At 38.4% G+C, this 21,865-nt stretch overlaps 1 protein-coding gene and 1 pseudogene across 1 annotated transcript in view; both read right to left on the reverse strand.

Moving 5' to 3' along the window:
• The window catches only part of RWDD3 (RWD domain containing 3), a 79,317-nt gene that overhangs the window by 24,078 nt on the left and 33,374 nt on the right, over positions 1-21,865 (reverse strand). The window lies entirely within an intron of this gene.
• On the reverse strand, positions 3,206-5,923 carry LOC115859614 (phosphorylase b kinase regulatory subunit beta pseudogene; annotated as a pseudogene).

The following is a 21,865-nucleotide window of genomic DNA, read 5'->3' on the forward strand; positions in this document are numbered from 1 at the left end:
CCATAGACCAACACTGAGATGCTTACATTACCTCTTTGACTCTGTTTTCAATATAGCAAGAGCTTTTAATTCTACCCTATTTCCTGATCCTATCCTCTAACAAGGTCTAATCTTTCTCCACATTTTGAGTTCTACCAGTAGCCACTCCAATTAATATTTGTTAAATGCAGTAACAGAAGGAGATGATTTTGGCCTTAGGCAAAAATTAATACCTACACTAGCAAACACTTAATGGACACTTTCTATGTGTTGGGTACTAGTTTAAGTACTTTTTATATATTAACTCATTTAATCTTCTTAACTATGCTGTGAGGAAAGTACTATTATTTACCCTGTGCTATCAATGAGAAAATTGATGAACAGAAATATTATAAAACTTGCCCAAGATTATCCAGCCTGCAAGTTGAACCCAGGCAGATGACTCTAGAACCTTAAAAATTCTGAAACCCAGACTTTTCAGTCATATACTGATTGGACTGAGTTGTTCTGTTCCTATTCTAGCTGCCTACCATTTTATAAAATGTATTTTCCTCTAGAGAAAAATAGCGTCATCCAGAGCCTCTACAATTTTTCATGCAAAATGTCTGGCATTCAATAAAAAAATTACCAGATATACCAAGAAATCAGATCAAAAAGAAAAGAAAGAAAGAAAGTAAAAATAGGCCAGGGACTTCCCTGGTGGCGCAGTGGTTGGGAGTCCGCCTGCCGATGCAGGGGATACGGGTTCGAGCCCTGGTCCGGGAAGATCCCACATGCCACGGAGCAGCTGAGCCCGTGCGCCACAGCTGCTGAGCCTGCGCTCTATAGCCGGTGCTCTACAGCAAGAGAAACCACTGCAATGAGGGGCCCGCGCACCGCAAAAAAGAGTAGCCCCCACTCTGGCAACTGGAGAAAGCCCGCGTGCAGCGGCGAAGACCCAACGCAGCCAAAAATAAATAAATAAATTTATTAAAAAAAAAAAAAAATAGGCCATAGATGATCCAGAAACATGGATTAATATGTTTTTAAAAAATAGATGAAAAGATACCCTTACCAGAGAAATAGAATCCATAAGAAGAGAATCAAGTGGAAATTCTAAAACTGAAAAATACAGTAATTAAAACTAAGAACTCAACAGATGAGCTTACTAGCAGATTAAACACAAATAAGAACAGGATTAGTACTGTAAGATACTAAATACTAGTATTCTCTGTTGGCAGAGAATATTCAGACCAAAGGACAAAAAAAAAAAAAAAAAAGAAGGAAATATAGAAAAAAGTGAAAGAGACACATGGGAGACGGCAAAGTTCTAAGTGTAACTGGAGCTCCAGAAGTACAGAAATAGATTAGAGGAGAAATGGAGGCAAAAGCATTGTTGGAATAGGTAATGTCTGAGAAATTTCCAAACAGATGAACAATATCAAATCCCAAGAAGGATACAGACATTACTAGTCTCATCATAGTAAAACTGCCAAATGACAAAGACAAAGAATAAGCCATAAGAACAGCCAGACAAAAAAGCATAGTACCTTCAAAGAAACTACAACAATGATAACTAAGTTCTCAACAGAAACCATAGGAGCCAGAAGAAAACAGAATGATATCATGAAGTGCTGGAAGAAATTATTGACGACTTAGAAGTCTATACACAATGAAAATATCCTTCAAACATAAAGGCATCAAAAAAAGTTTGTTGTCAGCAGATCCCTATTAAAAGAAATGCTGAAGGAGTTTAGACAAGATGAAAATGATCCCAGATGGAAAGACAGAAATGCAGGAAAGAATGAAGAGCAACAGGAGTCAAATATATAAATGACAATAATAACATGTGGTGAAGTTTACATACATATAAAATTAAAATAAATGTATGACAGCAGTATAAATCTGCTGTCAGATTTATGCTGTCAGTATAAATAAATCAAACAGCAGAAAGGGATAAATGGATTTAATGTGTTCTTAAATCCTAGCATTGTCTGGGAAGTGGTAAAACTATAATTTACATTAGACTTTATTAGGTTAAGGCTGTTGTTATATCCAGTAAATAGAATTCCAAATATATCAGTAATTATATTAAATGTACATGGACTAAATACTTCGATTGAAAGACAAAGTTTGTCCAACTAGATGAAAAAATAAAAATTTAATTATATGTTGCCTAAATAAGGACATCTTAAATATAAGGATACAGAAAGGTTGACAGTAAAAGAATGGAGATATATCATGTAAATACCATGATTAAACATAAAAAAGGACATTTAAAACTGATGCTTAAAAGTTAATCTACTAGATATGGAGATGAAAACTGGTAAAACTAAACAATAATTTAGCGATGCTTACATTAATGAAAAAGTTATTAAAAGTAAGGGCGAGTAACAAAAAATTCAGGATAGAAGTATGAGAGTGTACTAGGTAGCAACACAAATGAGGAGATTAAGGGGCTTCTGTATCTTTAAGTTGTACAGTGCTTGTTTTTCTATTATTCTTTTTTTTTTATTATTGTTGAAGCTGAGTAATAGTATGGGCTTTATTATACTATTTTCTATACTTTTGTAGATGTTTGAAATTAAAAATAATTTTTTAAAAATAATTCAATTACAAAATAAATGACATAAGGAAAGATATATTGTTAAAACATGGTAACATGGACAGAAACAAAGCTTTAAAATATATAAAGCAAAATGGATAAAAATGCAAGGAGAAACTGACAAATTCATAATCAGGAGAACATTTTACAATTTATCAGCAATCGAAGGTCAAGTAGGACAGAAATAGTAAAGATACCGATGATCTAATTATACAATTAGCAAGCTAAACACTTATTCACACTCACACACATTCACATGTATTTGCACCTGACAGGCTACATATTCTTTTCAAACACTTGAACATCCCCCAAATTGGCCACATATTAGGTTACTCTATATGCTCAATTATTGTTTTTTGTTGACTTTTTTACAATTAGAACATATTTACGTGATACCTGTATTCAATACAATCAAAAATATGTTTAAAAAAATGAAAAGAAGCACTTATACTTTACTCAGTTGTGGCAGGCCTTTTAAACATATTATCTTGTTTCATCTCACACAAAACAATGAAGCTGGTATGAAAGCAGAAGGGAGGTTCAGCCACTGGCCTCAGGCCACTGAGATGATGAGTGGCGGTCAGGACTTGCACTCAGTTCTGCTGGATGCTAGAGCCTGGTCATGTGCCTTACTGCACTGCCTCACACAATGCCAATTCGTATTTTCAGCATGCCACGGAATAACTCCGGGTTATTGGAGATGATCCAGCCAATATGAATGACCAGTTCTTGCTGAATGACCACCTCCCTCTCATCATGGGTATTACACTTGTAATAGATGATGTTCTTAATCACTCTTGGAGACAAAGGATTAGAGATAACCTCTTCTTCGTGTCCAAAGGCACCCAGAGTTACCTGTTGGCCCTGCACTAAAGCATTAGTAATGGATGGGGCCAGGCTGTCCACTAGTTTACTTAAAAGGCTTGCTGTATGGCGCACCACCAACTGACATTTTTTGCTGCCAGCTCTTCTATAGACTCTCTCAATGTGATCAGAAACAGTACCTTCCTTTGTGTTAAAGTTGGGTCCTTCTCTTTTGAGCAGTATACCCAGCAGGATGACTTGGCTAAGCAGACAACTATAGTCATTCAGTTTTTGAAGAATTTCATGGGTGGGTTTGTTTTTCCATTCAGTAATGGTAACATCTGGCTGCTGTTCTTGTTTAGGAGCACTGGAGGTGCTGCTTTGTCATTTGACTTTTGAATGTTTGGGAACTTCTAGTTCCTCAAAACTCTTAAATTCTGGAAGCTCTTCTGTGTCACTGATTCGTAAGAAGTTGTTCTACCACAGCTCCAGATATTAGTGTCTGTAGATGATCAACGTGAACTTTAACTCCTCCAACCACTCCTTTCTTAAAAGCTGCCAGCATATCTAATATGGGATTGAATTGGCTACCTCTTATACTGTCTTCCTGGATGAGAACAAGGAAAAGTGGATGCCCATGCATTTTCCAGTATTGCTTAATAAACTGTAGTGCATTCTTTATGTCATCTACCAGCAGTAAAACATCTTGAGACATTTAGAAATCACTTAGGTCAAAGATGATAGGGTAACAAACCACAGTCTTTCCTAGAATGCAATAAATCTTTGATGTATGGAGGCAGCCAATGGGCCTATCTGGCCTTCCGCAGAGTCCTGATTTTTCATTGACCCCCAGATGGAAATAAGCTTTCACAAGCTCCTGCTGGGCCCAGATCTGAATGGGTTCTACCTGTTGAGGAGTTTGAGTCTGAATACCATATGTGTTGAGGAAAACTGGAAGGCATTGGCTTTCTGCTATAAGCGCTACATAAACAACCAAATCATTTTCCAGTGGGCCCTGATTGGAAAACCTCATGCTTACATTACATTGATTCTGTAGTGGGACATAACACTGAACAGGATCAATGTCTTTAGGACTAATTAATTCATCAGCCAGGAGTTTTGTGATGACATAAAGGGCTTGTCCCCCAAGTAATAGTTTTCCATCACGGCCACAGTTGCTAGGAAATCCCTTCTGACTACCAGGGTTTCTTTTTTCATATTCTACAAAATCAGCTGGAACACAGTAGTACTTTGGTATGACAGGATAACCTTCTGTGGTCTGATGAAGTACTGGAGTCAGAAGATCCTGATATTCTTTTACTTGCTTGGGATTGCCTCTAAAAACACCATCAATCATCATGTAAAGGAAAAATATGGGAAATTCACATTCAATGCCATCAAACAGCTTAATTTCAGCTGGTCTGCAGTAGCGTCTATTAGGATCTTCCAATGATGTTCTATACCCATCTCTCAAGAAATGCTTAAATCCATATCTCCCTTTTAATTTTCTAACCACTTTATTGAGTGTCTGGCTAAACAGAACCTCATCGTCCAAGGCAAACGTAGGATAACTGATGCAGGGGAGCAGGGCAACATCTGTGTTATGAGATCTTGATTCTCTGGGTAACAGTGAGCACAAAGTTTGCCAGTTGCGATTGTGAGCATCGAGATCCACAAATATAACCGACCAAGAACAGGCCTGGTTGCCAAAGAGGTTGACTCCATTAATTGCTTCTACAGCTGCTTTTGCTAAGACAACAGAGCTCGAATGCAGCTCCGTGCTGCCATTATTATACTCGCTTCCTCTCTCCCAGACACCAAAGTCAGGCACACAGTAAACTCTTTCCACACAAAATACAAGGTTCTGAATGAAAGAGACCTCATCAGTGTTATAGATAATCTGGAGTCCTGAGGAAATCATTTCCACAAGGTAAAGGAGATAGAGTGATGCTGCATTTATCTGAAGATGACCATAATCCTGATAGGAGAGAATCTCATCCCTGTATGTACATTGAGAACAGAGTGAAGACAACGTGTTGGGCACGGATCCTGCTTAAACTGCTGGACCTTATCGGCCTGACGCATATAGCAGTAGACAATTCCTCTCATACATTTTATAGCCAAGTGCTCCAACTCACGGGTCCTTCCCTTGTCATCATCAATGCGACTGATACAAGAGCCAAAGCCCAGGGCACAGCAGGGCAGTATAGACTGTCATGGATCTTGGCCTCCTGATCATCACCACATGTTTTTGTGGGAAAGAGACCTGCAGCTGGGCTTCGATACAGCAGCAGTGTTGACTTGACAATTCTGTACTAGTGACCCAATTTATCCCACAGTTTCATTATCAGGTCTTGGAACATTAATGGTTTTAAGAGGTTCATAAACTGAGCCAGACCTTAAGAAAGCTGGTAGAGAAGAGACAACTGCATCAGGTGAGCTGGCCATTTCAAATTGTTGACTCTAATCATAAGCATCACAGGCTAAACTATAGCAATTGGTCTGGGCTCTTCGCTCCAAGCCCTTCCAGCTCACTTCGGCCATGCACCCTGCCATTGCACTCGGGCCAACGCCTTGGCCTCCCCGGGGCCGCCTGTCAGCTCCTCCCAGCCGGCTGCTATTATTCTTTAAACTGTACACATATGTGATACATTATCTCTCTTTGGAGTGTATGCTTTATGTTATAATAAAATCACTTTTTAAATAGTAAAAACAACAAGCCTCTTAGATAGCCTCATCCACCAGAGGGCAGACAACAGAAGCAAGAACTACAATCCTGCAGCCTGTGGAACAAGAATCACATTCACAGAAAGATAGACAAGATGAAAAGGCAGAGGGCTATGTACCAGATGAAGGAACAAGATAAAACCTAAGAAAAACAACTAAATGAAGTGGATATAGGCAAACTTCCAGAAAAAGAATTCAGAATAATGATAGTGAAGATGATCCAGGACCTCGGAAAAAGAATGGAGGCAAAGATCGAGAAGATGCAAGAAACATTTAACAAAGACCTAGAAGAATTAAAGAACAAACAAACAGAGATGAACGATAAAATAACTGAAATGAAAACTACACTAGAAGGAATAAATAGCAGAATAACTGAGGCAGAAGAACAGATAAGTGACCTGGAAGACAGAAAGCTGGAATTCACTGCTGTGGAACAGAATAAAGAAAAAAGAATGAAAAGAAATGAAGACAGCCTAGGAGACCTCTGGGACAACATTAAATGCAACAACATTCGCATTATAGGGGTCCAGAAGGAGAAGAGAGAGAGAAAGGACCAGAGAAAATATTTGAAGAGATTATAGTCAAAAACTTCCCTAACATGGGAAAGGAAATAGCCACCCAAGTCCAGGAAGTGCAGAGAGTCCCAGGCAGGATAAACCCAAGGAGAACCATGCCGAGACACATAGTAATCAAATTGGCAAAAATTAAAGACAAAGAAAAATTATTGAAAGCAGCAAGGGAAAAACAACAAACAACATACAAGGGAACTCCCATAAGGTTAACAGCTGATTTCTCAGCAGAAACTCTACAAGCCAGAAGGGAGTGGCATGACATACTTAAAGTGATGAAAGGGAAGAACCTACAACCAAGATTACTCTACCCAGCAAGGATCTCATTCATGGAGATTCGATGGAGAAATCAAAAGCTTTACAGACAAGCAAAAGCTAAGAGAATTCAGCACCACCAAACCAACTCTACAACAAATGCTAAAGGAACTTCTCTAAGTGGGAAACACAAGAGCAGAAAAGGACTTACAAAAACAAACCCAAAACAATTAAGAAAATGGTCATAGGAACATACATATCGATAGTTACCTTAAACGTGAATGGATTAAATGTTCCAACCAAAAGACACAGGCTTGCTGAATGGATACAAAAACAAGACCCATATATATGCTGTCTACAAAAGACCAACTTCAGACCTAGGGACACATACAGACTGAAAGTGAGGGGCTGGAAAAAGATATTCCATGCAAATGGAAATCAAAAGAAAGCTGGAGTAGCAATACTCATATCAGGTAAAATAGACTTTAAAATAAAGAATGTTGGTCTTCCCTGGTGACGAGCAGTTGGGAGTCCACCTGCCGATGCAGGGGACACGGGTCCGTGCCCCGGTCCAGGAAGATCCCACATGCCACGGAGCAGCTGGGCCCATGAGCCATGGCCGCTGAGCCTGTGAGCCCAGAGCCTGTGCTCCACGATGGGAGAGGCCACAACAGTGAAAGGCCCGCGTACCACAAAAAATAAATAAATAAATAAATAAAGAATGTTACAAGAGACAAGGAAGGACACTATATAATGATCAAGGGATCAATCCAAAAAGAAGATATAACAATTATAAATATATATGCACCCAACATAGGAGCACCTCAATACATAAGGCAACTGCTAACAGCTATAAAAGAGGAAATCAACAGTAACACAATAATAGTGGGGGACTTTAATACCTCACTTACAGCAATGGACAGATCATCCAAAATGAAAATAAATAAGGAAACAGAAGCTTTAAATGACACAATAGACCAGAGATTTAATAGATGTTTATAGGACATTCCATCCAAAAACAGCAGATTACACTTTCTTCTCAAGTGCACACGGAACATTCTCCAGGATAGATCACATCTTGGGTCACAAATCAAGCCTCAGTAAATTTAAGAAAATTGAAATCATATCAAGCATCTTTTCTGACCACGACGCTATGAGATTAGAAATGAATTACAAGGAAAAAATGTAAAAAACACAAACACATGGAGGCTAAACAATACGCTACAAAATAACCAAGAGATCACTGAAGAAATCAAAGAGAAAATCAAAAAATACCTACAGACAAATGACAATGAAAACACGATGATCCAAAACCTATGGGATGGGGTTTCCCTGGTGGCGCAGTGGTTGGGAGTCCGCCTGCCGATGCAGGGGACGCGGGTTCGTGCCCCGGTCCGGGAAGATCCCACATGCCGCGGAGCGGCTGCGCCCGTGAGCCATGGCCGCTGAGCCTGCGCATCCAGAGCCTGTGCTCCGCAACGGGAGAGGCCACAGCAGTGAGAGGCCCGCGTACCGCAAAAAAAAAAAAAAAAAAAACCTATGCGATGCAGCAAAAGCAGTTCTAAGAGGGAAGTTTATAGCTATATAAGCCTACCTCAAGAAATAAGAAAAGTCTCAAATAAACAATCTAACCTTACACTTAAAGGAACTAGAGAAAGAAGAACAAACAAAACCCAAAGTTAGCAGAAGGAAAGAAATCATAAAGATCAGAGCAGAAATAAATGAAATAGGAACAAAGGAAACAATAGCACAAATCAATAAAACTAAAAGCTGGTTCTTTGAGAAGATAAACAAAATTGATAAACCATTAGCCAAACTCATCAAGAAAAAGAGAGGACTCAAATCAATAAAATTAGAAATGAAAAAGGAGAAGTTACAACAGACACCACAGAAATACAAAGCATTATATATTAATAAACTTGCCTTAATTGACATATATAAAATTCTGCCTCTAGGGGCTTCCCTGGTGGCGCAGTGGTTGAGAGTCCGCCTGCCAATGCAGGGGACATGGGTTCGTGCCCCGGTCTGGGAATATCCCACATGCCGCAGAGCGGCTGGGCCCGTGAGCCATGGTCACTGAGCCTGCACGTCCGGAACCTGTGCTCCGCAACGGGATAGGCCACAACAGTTAGAGGCCCGTGTACCGCGAAAAAAAAAAAAAAAAATTCTGCCTCTAATGTATTAAAGGGACATAAGACATTTACCAAAACTGACTATATGCTGGGCCATAAAACAAGTCTCCACATTCCCCAAAATTTCAAAATATTGAAAGCATTAATGTATTCTCTGACCCCAGTGGAATTAAGCTAGAAATCAGTAACAAAATAACTAGAACATCCACCAAATATTTGGAAATTGGTTAAAGAAGAAATCAAAATGGAAATTAGAAAATATTTTGAACTAAATAATAATGAAAATATGATCTATCAAAACTTGTGAATACAGGTTCAGTGGGAAAACTCAATGACAGTGGTTACACTGAGAATGAGGGAAAATGACTGAGAAGCAGCCTAGTAGGGGCCTCTTGGGGGCTGGTAATGTTCTAGGTCTTACTGGAGAAGGTGACTACTTGAGTCTTGTCCCTCTGTGAAAAATTCACCAAGCTGTACATTTATGATTTGGGCATTTTTCTACATGCCTGTTATATTGTAAAAAAATTTTACTTAAAAAATAAACAGAAACTATTCCTGGCTCCTCTTTTTCTCACACCTCACATCTAGATCATCAGCATGTCCTGTTGGCTTTAATTCAAAATTAATACAAAATCTGGCCATTTCTCACTACCTCCCAGCTGCTAATCTTGTGTAAACCAACAGCATCTCTTTCTTGATTTATTTCAGAGTTTTATGTCAGTCTTCCTGCTTCTGCCCTCGCTCCCTATAGTCTATTGTCAATTCAGTCACCACAGTGAACTGTTCAAGCTGAATCAGATCATCTTACTACTCCACAAAATTGTCCAACTGCCTTCTCATTTCATTCACAATAAAAGCCAAATAATTGTCATGACCTTCATCTCTGAATGATCTGCACTACCATCCCCTTACTTCATCTCCTACCCACCCCCACCCCACCGCTGATTCACTCTACTCCAGTCTTAACCACCTCTTTACTCTTCACAGAACACACCAGGGACATTCCTGCCCCATGACATTTGCACTCGCTGTGTCCTCTGCCTGGATGTTTCTCCCCCTAGATTCACAAAGCTCATTTACTCAGGTCTCTGCATAAAAATCACCTTTGTCCCTGACCATTATCATTGCAATTCCCTCCACCAACAACTTCCAATTCCTCTTCAGTTCAATTCACCAAACATGAATCCAGTGTCAATATGAGCAGGTACTGGTCTAGTGCCGAGGACAAATTAGTAAACAAAAGAGGCATGATTCCTGCCCTCATGGGACTTACATTCTAGCAGGAGGAGACAATAACAGATTGAACGAGTGTAAGAGAAAGACGAAGGATGACTTCCAGGGTTTTGATTCAAACAGCTAGAAGAATGGAGTTGCCATCTGCTAGGATAAGAGAGACTGAACATACAGCAAGTTCAAAGAAGAAAAAAAATCAGTTCCGCATTAGGCATTTTCTGCTTAATTTTCCTCCATAGCTCTTATCAACATTGACATACTATACATTGTACATATTTACTTGTTTATTATCTATGTTTACCCACTGGAATGTAACCTCCAAGAGGGCAAAGACTTGTTTACTTTGTTCACCGCTATATCGCAGGTATCTAGAATCAATTTATCTGTTCCATAAGCATTTATGGAGTGCCTTCTAGATGACTGGAACCGTGCTAGGCTAGACCCTGTATGTTTTCTACCTGTAAGGAGCTTAGAGTATAATGGGATATACAGACAAATAAACAGTCTGCATACAATAACTCTAGGAATCCAGGACACCATGGGAGTGTGCAGGAGGGGTATCACACATAGACTCTGAAGGGGAATTCGAGAAGCTTCCTGAAAGAAGTGGTATTGTAATATTGTAACCAAGAGTCAAGTTATCTACTTGAAAGGGAGAAGGGCATTTCAGGAAGATGGAACAGCATGACCCAAACTTGGAGGCCAGAGGGACCATGCACTACCCAGGAAGTTGCAAATTCACCTGGTATCTTAGCTGTACCCTAGAGAACATATCTGTGTCAGATGGGAATTGAAGGAGTTATGTCACCAAAAAACACACTTGGCTGAGCAATGACTCTACCAGAGATCCCAGCCAAGGCCAGCAAACACAGGCACCTGCAGCCAGCAGCAAGAGCAGCGATGGCCACCATCCTCCCCACCCACCAGACAGCTGCGGTGGCAGCAACAGCAGAGGGTTCCGAGATTCACTACCCACCAATAGCACTTCGTCAGGCTTGACCATCAAGACCAAGGGCAAAATGGAGGTCAGTTCCTCTACAGTTCATCCTTGAAGGTAGTGTCTGTGTTCCCAGTTCGCCTGCAGGCAGAAACAGGAAGACGGGACAAAGACTAATTTCATAAAAACAGGTAAACACTCCTGAGGAGTTTGAGGAGGGAAGAAACTGCATAGAAAAGACTGGAATTTCTGTTCACAGAATGGGAGGTTGGTGCCATTTGTAACTTTGTTTGAACCCACAGAAGACAGGGAGAGTCTGGTGACATTCAAGTTCTACAAGAGCATGCATTCTCAACAGGGGTGATCTTACCCCCAGGGAGGTGAAATTGGTTCTTGGGGTGAAAATATCTTAGGTATTATAATGGTTTGTTGCCCTCCAAAGGCTGTAATACATAAACAGATGTACAGTCTATCTATGGTACTAAAAGTACACCAGAGGATGGAGAGTGGGCACGGGGAACAGCCAGGAGAGTTTTAAAAGTGTCTAAAAAGGCTACTTAGGGGGCTTCCCTGGTGGCGCAGTGGTTGAGAGTCCGCCTGCTGATGCAGGGGACACGGGTTCATGCCCCGGTCCGGGAAGATCCCACATGCCGCGGAGCGGCCGGGCCCGTGAGCCGTGGCCGCTGAGCCTGCGCGTCCGGAGCCTGTGCTCCACGGCAGGAAAGGCTACTTAGGAAGGTTGGAATTTTTTTTTTTTTAAGGATAAGCACTTAACTAGAACGAAGCTCTACTTGAGAGATGGAGACCAGGAAGGTTTAAACGATGTGTTCTTCTGGAATAAGAAAGAGTAGGGGGCAGGGATAGAAAGGAGCAAAAAGGAAAGCATTCTGGGTTGGTGGAAACAGCATATGCACAGGCTTCGAGTAAAAGGAAAAGGTGAGCAACACAAAATGCAATAGAGTGGCCGAGTAAGATAAGGTCCGGGCAGGCTTTATTGGATTTAGCAATTAGGAGGTCACTGATCATTTAACCTCTTTGCACTTCAGTTTCAATACTTGTTAAATGAAATTGAAAAATAATCTCCAAGGCAACTTACAGCTCTAAAGACTCTCTCACCTGGGCTGGGTCTCTTTACACACAGAAACACACATAAAACATATCCATACACTTCTTCATACTCCCAACACACATGTTAATCTATTTCGATAATCTAATTTTCCTATCTCTCTGCAGCTATATTCGCCTTTGGAGATTAACAGTTCTCTTTGTTTAATTATAACAATCCTTTTAAAAATCGGCTACAAGAGTGTACAGTTCCCTGATAAGCTGAGCTGCTGGACAATAAACTGGTCAATATCAGTTCCTATAAACATTCCTAATGCCTTGTAAATACCTTTTATAATGCCATAAACTCTTTAGAATGTGGATACTAGATTTTATTTCATGTGGGAAAAAAAAGATTTTAAAACACAGATTCATTCAAATGGGGCAAAAAACTATCTCCTTTTGAACTATCATTCGTTCATTTGGCAGTTACTAAGTGCCTACTGTGTGTCAAAAAGTACCATATGTGCTTGGGAAATTATCAGTGAATAAGACAAACAGTTCACAGCTTCCAGGAGTCTAGGGTAGAAAAGCAGGGGAGTAACTGAGAAGTTGATAATGTTAGCACACCTCAGTCACTGCTAGCATCTGGCCATGTGGGTAACATGTTTGAACCTTAGACCTATTCCTGACAACAGAGTCTGAGGAATAGAAGGATGGACTTACCAGGGGGAAAGATGGCAGCACAGACACAGTCACTCAAAAAAGGGGGTTTTCTTAACCGTTTGGGGGCCATAGACCCCTTCTCTGAATCATGTCTAAAATAAGATTATAAATGAAACCAATTATATTAAAATACAGTTATCAATTGTAAAATTTGTGATATAGTAATGTATGTCTGCTTCTTTACTAACACAGTAAATAACCAGATGGAGTGGCTGTCATAATAACGACTGGTAACTTTGAAGCAGCGGGGAGCATAAATGACATGTTGAGGTACTTACAACCTTATAATGTGTTATGAAAATACCTGTGGTTTCTATTGATGACAAAGTCACAGCTACTATTAATAATACTGTGGTCTGTTGCCTATGTTTATAATTGAACAGAATGTTAAATTTCAGTAGCGGTTAATGAAAGTACAGAATTTTTTTACTATCTAAATTCACAGACTCCCCTGAATTCCATCCAGAGACCCCTTGCAGACTGCAGCCCCCTGTTCTGGAACATAAAGCTAAATCAGGATTTCTGCTTTCAATCACATGGCTCCACAGTCACTTCTAGAGCTTCGGCTCCATCACTGGGATTTCCCAAAGAAGTAGCTAGTCCATTATTTGGAGCACACTGCCATCCCATGGCTCCTCCTGAAGAGTTTAGCATTAATAACATCCACAACAAAGCAGCCTTTTAGGGCATTAGACCAAACCTGCAAATTAATGCACCGGCTCATCACAATTCATTAATCAAACTCAGACTGGATTTAACAACAGATTATTAAAGATCAAAATTATACCCACAGAAAAAAAAGGCAGCTCCCAGAGGGTCAAATGTAATGTGAATGGTTTTGCATAAAACCATAAACTTGCTATTAAATTAAAAACAGGAAAAATTATGTCCACTGCTTATCTTCAGTCGTTTTTTGTTTTTTTTTTTAGGGAATGTTACGCTAATTTATTTCTTTGCTGTTCCTGGTTACACAGTAAAAGACTAAAAGGTTAAAATGCAATGGTTCTTTTGATGTTTGGTTGAGCAACTTACACTAACATCTACTGACTGAGGTAAAGAAATTAATGAAATTACTCCCATAATTCATTACTAATGGAACACTGTCAATGCTTTCAACTGACAGTTCACACAAATCCGCCTCAGTCACCGAGACACCTCATGGTGACTGACAGTAGGGCTCACTTCTGATAATGCTCCACAAAGCAGAACTCAGCTGCCTTGTCCTACAATTTCCTGATCCCTCACCTCTGTGCTCTTGCTTTTCATGAGCAGGTCCGTTCTGTGAACAAAAGCAAGAAGGGGGAAACAATGATTTGAATTTTTCTCTCTCTTCAGGGAATTTAGGCAGACCTGCTGGGGATTCCCAAAGACATAAACATTCAGAATGCTCTAATTTGGCAGATCACAGTGCTGCAACCAACTGTGCAATGAATTTTTCTTAAAGGTTAATATTTTAGAGCAGCAAACAGAGATAAAGAGCATAACAATAATAAGAAGGATGGGGAAAACTCATTTAAAGAACTGTATGATTTTGTGACATCTATTCTCGTTCCCCATTAGGACCGAACCATTAGTTCTTTCTGTTTTTGCAGAAACAGAAGCAAAAATTACTAGCACACATGCTGATTAAGGTAGGTAAGTAACATTTCTGGAAATACAAAATGTTTTATTCAATGTAGGTACCCGTTTGATATTTATAGGGTGTTTTGGTCTTAGTAGTGTCTATTTTAAACTGTAAATTCCTAAAGGGAAGGGACTATGTCTTTGTTGTATATCTGAAGATAATGAATAACTTCTCTTTGAAGTTATACCAAGATGGTACAGAATGATGTTATGGGTGAGACAAAATATACCAAATGATCATACATGTATAATACATTATTATACGCATATATAATAAAGTCCAAAAGAGTCAACATATTCAAAACACTTTATAAATACAGGGAGTGTCTAACGCAGCGACTCAAGTGTGGATTTTGCTTGTGTTGTTGTAGTTACATCCTAAGCAGCACGTACACGTTCCAATTTTGTCGTCCCCCTCTCTCAATCCCTGGCAATCTTTTCTGCCAGCTCAAGATCACAATCCATCTTAACACAGCATTACAAACGGCCTCCATCAATCACTCAGTGATCACTTAAAATGAAATCTATTCCCTCTACCCGGGTACAGTACCTGGCACATAGTAAGGACTCCGTAAGTATTTGCTGAAATGAAAAAATGAAACTCCCTCTCCTCTTTCCAAATGAAAACATGCTATGTTAGGGCTGTTTTTCCAAAATCAATTTAACCACCACTAATCCCCACGAAGTGTTATCATAGAGATTAACTACAAATAAGCGCCTGATCAAAGTATTTTGTATTTTTGCAGTGAGCCTCCAATGCCATGCAGATGCTTATTACTCTCTCACGTGGGAAAATGGATACACCTGCAGAGAAAGCGATATTTATTTGAAAACACAATTGTAAAACTCGTATCATAGAAACTAGGGACATTGTAGGCCACCAAGATTAACAAAAATGGAGCAGAGCTTAACTTCTGAGTGGAAGCACTTTGGGCAGAAGAGTTCTGCTGAGACACCATACTTCTCTAAGGTGAAGTAAGTGGGAAAATTGTAATAATGACTACAGTGTAGAAAGCCCGTGCTCGGGAACAGGCATCTGCTTTGTGGGTGGAATGAAACAACAATCCCATCATGTAGACATCAGCATCACCACTTTACTGAGCAGGAAATTCAAAGCACTTCAGCAGCTCACCTGAGGTCACGCCAGGGAGTCACTGAGCCAACGCGAAAAATCATGTCTGGCTCCAAAGCCCCTGGGACATGACTATGCTCTGTGCTGCCGCTCTTCTCTCAGACATTTTCCCTTGTGTGCCCTCCACTAGCACCATCTCAAACCTAGAAATTAATCACTGAAGAAAAGATCTGAGTCCCATACATATCCTTGTACCAATTCTCCTTAGACAGGCCACAAAATGTAAGTGGCAGAATAGCAAAGAAGTTAACAGTGTAGGCCATGGCATGGATGGCTTAGATTAGCTTCCCTGTTCTATACCTTCCTTGCACAGGCCATTTTCTTACCTTCTTTGTGCCTTGGTTTTCTTCTAAATAAAACGGAAGTGGTAATAATGCCAATATTGTGAGGTTATAGTGATAATTAAATGAGTTAATACATGTGAAGTGCTTGCTGCCTGGCACACATAAAGTGCTGAATAAAGTTGGCTGTTATTTTTAGTTCTTTTGGCCATAATGCAATGGACATTTGGACATTGCATATCCACAATTCAGCAAGTTAGTTGACCAGCTTCCAAACACCAAGTTTTATTGAGCATCTAATACATTGCAACCTAAACAACAAAAGAGCCTGAAAGTAGTTCTCATCCAAGACATTAGGTTGTAAATTCTTTGACATAATGGACAATTTGGCAAGTCCTCCCTAAGTCCCTGTGGTATAACGCTGTGTTCCATACCACACAGATGAGCAAGTGGTAGTGAAAACAGAATAAGAGGGAATAGTTTTCATAAATTTTGTCTATAAAATCACTAAAGCTTTCAAATTAATCTATTCTTTTAACATTGAGGAAATAGGGACCTCATACTTAACCTTGCAACCCAGATCACCCAGGCAGTCATTACAATTTTGAGATTTGAGCCCACAACAGATGCCTGCTATTTCTATAGCTTTAACCTGCCCTTCTAATAAAAGAATTCAAACATCCTCTTTCATTGCTATTATTTCTTAGATACAACTCGTTTTAACACATTATAACTATTTGACTCTTTTAGCCGATTATATAATAATAATAAAAAATATTGACAGCATAGAAATATCTAAATTCTGAGACTAGCTTGAAACGCCACCTTCCATATGGGCTCCAATATGATAAAACTAAGTACCCAAGTATTTTATAGTTTTTATTAGAACTGATGCAATGCTGAATTAAAAATCATGAGTCGTTCAGTGCCCACACCCATATAACCTGAAGTAGTCCTTTGAAACATGATATTCATTGAATGAATGTTGAATAAACACTTGCATTCCCTGCCAAGGGGAAACTTTAAAATTACTACAAGCTAGAGGAACCCATGAACTCTGTAGATAACTGCTGGCGATCACTCTCTTGATTCTTTCCTCTTGGTTGGAAAAAGCAAGGGGACTTAGTTTATGGAAGAAGATAATAAGGATACACAGCAATCTAACGTAAACTGAATAAAGTATACATTCATTCTTTCCTGAGAAGCCCAGCTCTTCATATCCTACGTCACCCCCAGGTGAAAATGTCTAAGTGACACTCTGACCACAAGTCAAAAAGCCATATGACCACAGGTGAACTGGGTTTGTTGAGCCTTATCCTAAGCTATATTTCATAAAAATACTCTCTCTGGATCAATGAAATGCAAATGCTAAAATTATCTTGTAGTACCATCAAAATAAAAAGAAACTTGAGAATTAAGTTGTCATTCTTAATTAAAATGAGCTTTTTAATTTCTTTACTCTAAATAACTAAAGTAGATATTAATACTATAAACACTTAACTGACTAAAGAAGGATTCTACCCACACCCCCAGTTAGAGAACACTTAATTTATACATGAGGCAGCTTATAAGTATTTAGCAGTGTGGCTGGGGTTAGCTCTTTGGTCTACTTTTTAAATGATTAAATACTCTCCATCCAAGTGAATAGATGACTTCGGAGTTGCATTTTGCATGCTAAAACCTTCTTTAAACACATAAGCCTTGCTCAAGATTTAAGAGGGAAAAAAAATCTTAGTGACGGTACATTCATTATGTCTTTATTAAAGATGGACTTTTCCATAGGGTTATGTGCAGCTGAAAATGAGCCTCAGTTTAATAACAAAGCAAGCTTTCCTAGTACTACAAATATTATACAATTTTAATGTTTGATGTGTTCCTTAATTATAGAAAACTCTGCAAAGAATAACATCCTTGAAATTTACTATGCAAATGCTCTTAATTTATGACAAATTGCTCCTTAAAACACAAGTATTAAATCTCTATTAGATTTGTCGAGGTAAGGTACTAATATGCATCACTAAGATCTTAAATTTATAAGTAGCAATGCTGTTTGTTAGATGCAAATAAGGATTTCCTTAATTAAAATACACTATCCCCAGCCTCTCAGCAGATTTAGCTCAGTCTTTATATAGGACAGGTTCATTATCTACCTCAAGTTAATAGAAGTATGACCTACTGTGGTTATTTCCTTTAAAATTTAATTTTAATTACTATTTTGTTAATGGAAATAAAGCACTAAAGAATTGTGAAGATGATCCAAAAGCAATTTTGAAAACTTAATTAAAATACCTCTTGAAATCTTCAAAAGGAATTTAGCACCTACATGGTTTGATAACTGATGGCCTTACAAATATAGCATTAGATAACCAACTCTATAAAAAAATAAATCTTTGGATGAAGCATACTTTACAACTATAGTGCTTCCTTAGTCTGCATCTTGAACTAATGGTCCAACTAAATAGGTATAAACGTAAAACTTGTAATTCAAAATTTTAACATTAGGCAAGTGTTCTTAACAAAGAAATGAAATGAATAACCATTACACAATGCCTTCACAATACATAAACCTTAAATGCATTCAGAGTTTTTGCATAAAACCATCATGGTTTAATCCAGATAATTGCAGATGTGTTCAGTTTGTCTTTTGGTCCTTTGGGACCTGAATATAAAATTAAAAGGCTGGTAAGATGTTGTATAAAATTCAATAGCAGAGTTTTATTAGGCAGCTTCCTCTCCAATCTAAATTTCAAAGATTTACACATATATTATTGATCTTATCTGTGAAAATATTGGTTCAGTGAGTAGCCTTTAAACATAACACAATCCATAGACTTTATTGAGATTCACTACTCCTCATGAAAAAGATAAGAATATGAGATGCAGAGTATAACAAAGAGCAAGCTCCATGCAAGAAACACAGCCTTTGTGATGTTCAAAATATATTTAGCAGCTCTTATATTACAAACCTTGCAGTGTTATGGTTCATAATGCAATGTGCATTTTTGTACCAGACTACTTGACTACTTCCAGTAAGTAAAATCCCTGAATTCATTAGCAATAATGACTTTTTTTCCTTATAGATCTATTTAATGGAAAAGGCATTTTGCCAGACACCACCCCCTGCCCTGTCAAAACAAAAAACAAAAAAGCAAAAACCAGTATGCCATTCCATTGGCATAAAATCATGGATCTATTCTCTTAAACATTGGAATTCCAACTTCAGAAATTAAAGAAATTTTATTAAAAATGAAAAATAAACATATGACTAAAATGATGGGAGAGCAATTAAGTTGAAGTACCACTGAATTTCTCTAATTCTGTATTAACCTAGAAACATGATTTAGATTCACACCCCCAAAATTTGACCTTACTGAACTAACAAAAGAAATTCTGTAAAAATAGGAGAGTCCATCTTTTGGTTTTGTTCTTTTTTTTTTTTTTAATTCACCACACAGGAGTTGCCAATTTGTAAGTGAGTTATTTTCTAAGACTTTATTTACATGTCAGTATTTTTAAAACTAAGGATGAATATTACCCTAGAAGCAATAAATAGGGATTAGGTTTAGCCTAAAAAAATCTATAAAAGCTTAATTTAGCCTTATAGCATAGCTGAAAGACTTACAATGAAATATAGCAGGAAGCAATACTGTTTCAATACTCGTAATTAAAGAAAATGGAAAGTTAAATTGAATTAAAGATAGTTTATTATTCTTAAATGCTCTGAGAATAATAGATTTAATTTGAAGAGAAAGCAAATGTAGATGAGACATTTATCAGAATTCTGAAGGCGACTTCTGAGCTTTTTCAAGGTCTTTGGAGGTTGTTGTCATCAATTCTGTTTCAGGGCTTAATTTCATGTGAACACATAACAACATGTATTACTTGGGCAGTTAAGATAAGTTTAATAACGAGTGCCTTTCCCTTCTCTTGTTGCAGGTATTCTTTAATATTAACTTGATTTTCATCAACAGTAAGAGTAATTGTTAATTAATAATCGGAATGGAAAAAGAGCAATGATGGAGAAAGATTTTTCTGGAGATAACTAAACATACATTGGAAGAAAGGAAAGGAGGGAGTAAGGAACAATGAAAAAGTATTGGGGAAAAAAAAAAAAAAGAATTGGAGGGAAGGGGTAAGGGGCCAATAAAGAAGCATGGACATTGTAAGAAAATAGTAACTTGAGGTCTGTTGGTTCTTGGAATTTTTTATTTGTTTGGTTGTTTGTGTATATGTGTATGTGTGTATAAAACACATACACAGAGAAGAAAGAGAGGGAGAAAGAACAGTATGATTTCCTGATATCCGTCCTTCCATTTAAGTTAGGTTTTTAAATCTCAATTGTTTCTTCTGAGAGCAAAACATGCCAAAGTGGAGGATGAGTCATATGACCCCTTAAATACAAAATACAGTGGCTTAAGTATCTAGACTAATAAGCATTGAGCCTTAGAATAATTCAGAATTTTTACATAAAACCACAGTGGTTTAACTATATTGTTACAAAATATTTTGTTTGTGTTTTGGCTCTCCAGGACCTATGCAAATTATTGAGCTGATAATGAACTGCATAAAATTCAGTACCAGAGCTATATTAAGCAAGAACCAAAAACAAAAAGACGCAGAGCCCTTAACACACTCACATGCACTGGGACTCTCTAAGAGCGTACAATGCTTCCCGCATGAGTCTGAACTTTCCTCAAGGGGTATCCCTCAGTGTTAAGAGTTCTGTGAAACACACTCTGGATTAGAGTCAGGAATCAGACAAAGATTAGCACCACCGCCACTATTGTTCAATAGTGATTTGGAGGATCTAGCCAATGTAGTAAAACAGGGTAAAGAAATGCGGCATAAATCAGAAAGGAAGATATGGCATTATCATTCTTTGCAAATGTTATTGGAAAATCCAAGAGAATCAGCTAAAATCCATTAAAACAAAAGAGTTCAGAGGAATGGCAAAATACGAAAGCAATAATTTTCACTTACACTAACAACAATCAGTTGGAAAATATAATAGAAAAAATATTCCACTCAAAATAAGAATTTAAAAGGGAGGGAGGAGATCACCCAAAAGAAAAATGGGCAAAGAATGTTAACAAGCAATTAAGACAAATATGCAAATAGCCAATTAACATGTGAACAGATGTTCAAACTCAATAATAATCAAAAATATATAAATTAAAACAAGATATCATTTTCCCCTTATGAGGACTGAAATGATTAAAAACACGGGTAATACCCTATCTTGACATGAAATGTGGAAGGAAGAGCCACGCTTATACAAGTAATATTACCCAGAATCCACACAGGAAATAAACAGCACGCTCAAATTGGGAAATTTGAAGAGCATTTAATAAAAGGATTATTCATAAGGGTGTGGGCAGGGTGGAGGGAACCCAAAAGGGATAAGGCAGTCCCCAAGGCTGGAGCAACGAAGTTGAGCAGAGAGGCTCACCTACCAGAACTGTGACCTTGGGTCTAGGGAGGCAGCCATCCCTCAGCAATCCCACAGGGAGGACCAGGAGAAGCAGTATCTCAGCTGAATTCTCCTTCCCTCTCACCTCCTGCCACGGCCCCACCCTGCAACCCTTCCATCAGTCGACCCAGCCCTACCAAAAGCCAGAAACCAAGGGACCCGTACTCCCAGGTCAGCCTCATTCTCTAACACCATATACAAAAATAAATTCGAAGTGGATTAAAGACCTAAATGTAAGGCTGGAAACCATAAAACTGCTAGAGGAAAACATAGAACACTCTTTGACATAAATCATAGCAATATTTTTTTTAGATCTGTCTCCCAAAGCAAAGGAAATAAACGCAAAAATAAACAAATTGGACCTAATTA

The sequence above is a fragment of the Globicephala melas genome, chromosome 1 (assembly GCF_963455315.2).
Source record: "Globicephala melas chromosome 1, mGloMel1.2, whole genome shotgun sequence".
NCBI classification, from domain to species: Eukaryota; Metazoa; Chordata; class Mammalia; order Artiodactyla; family Delphinidae; genus Globicephala; species Globicephala melas.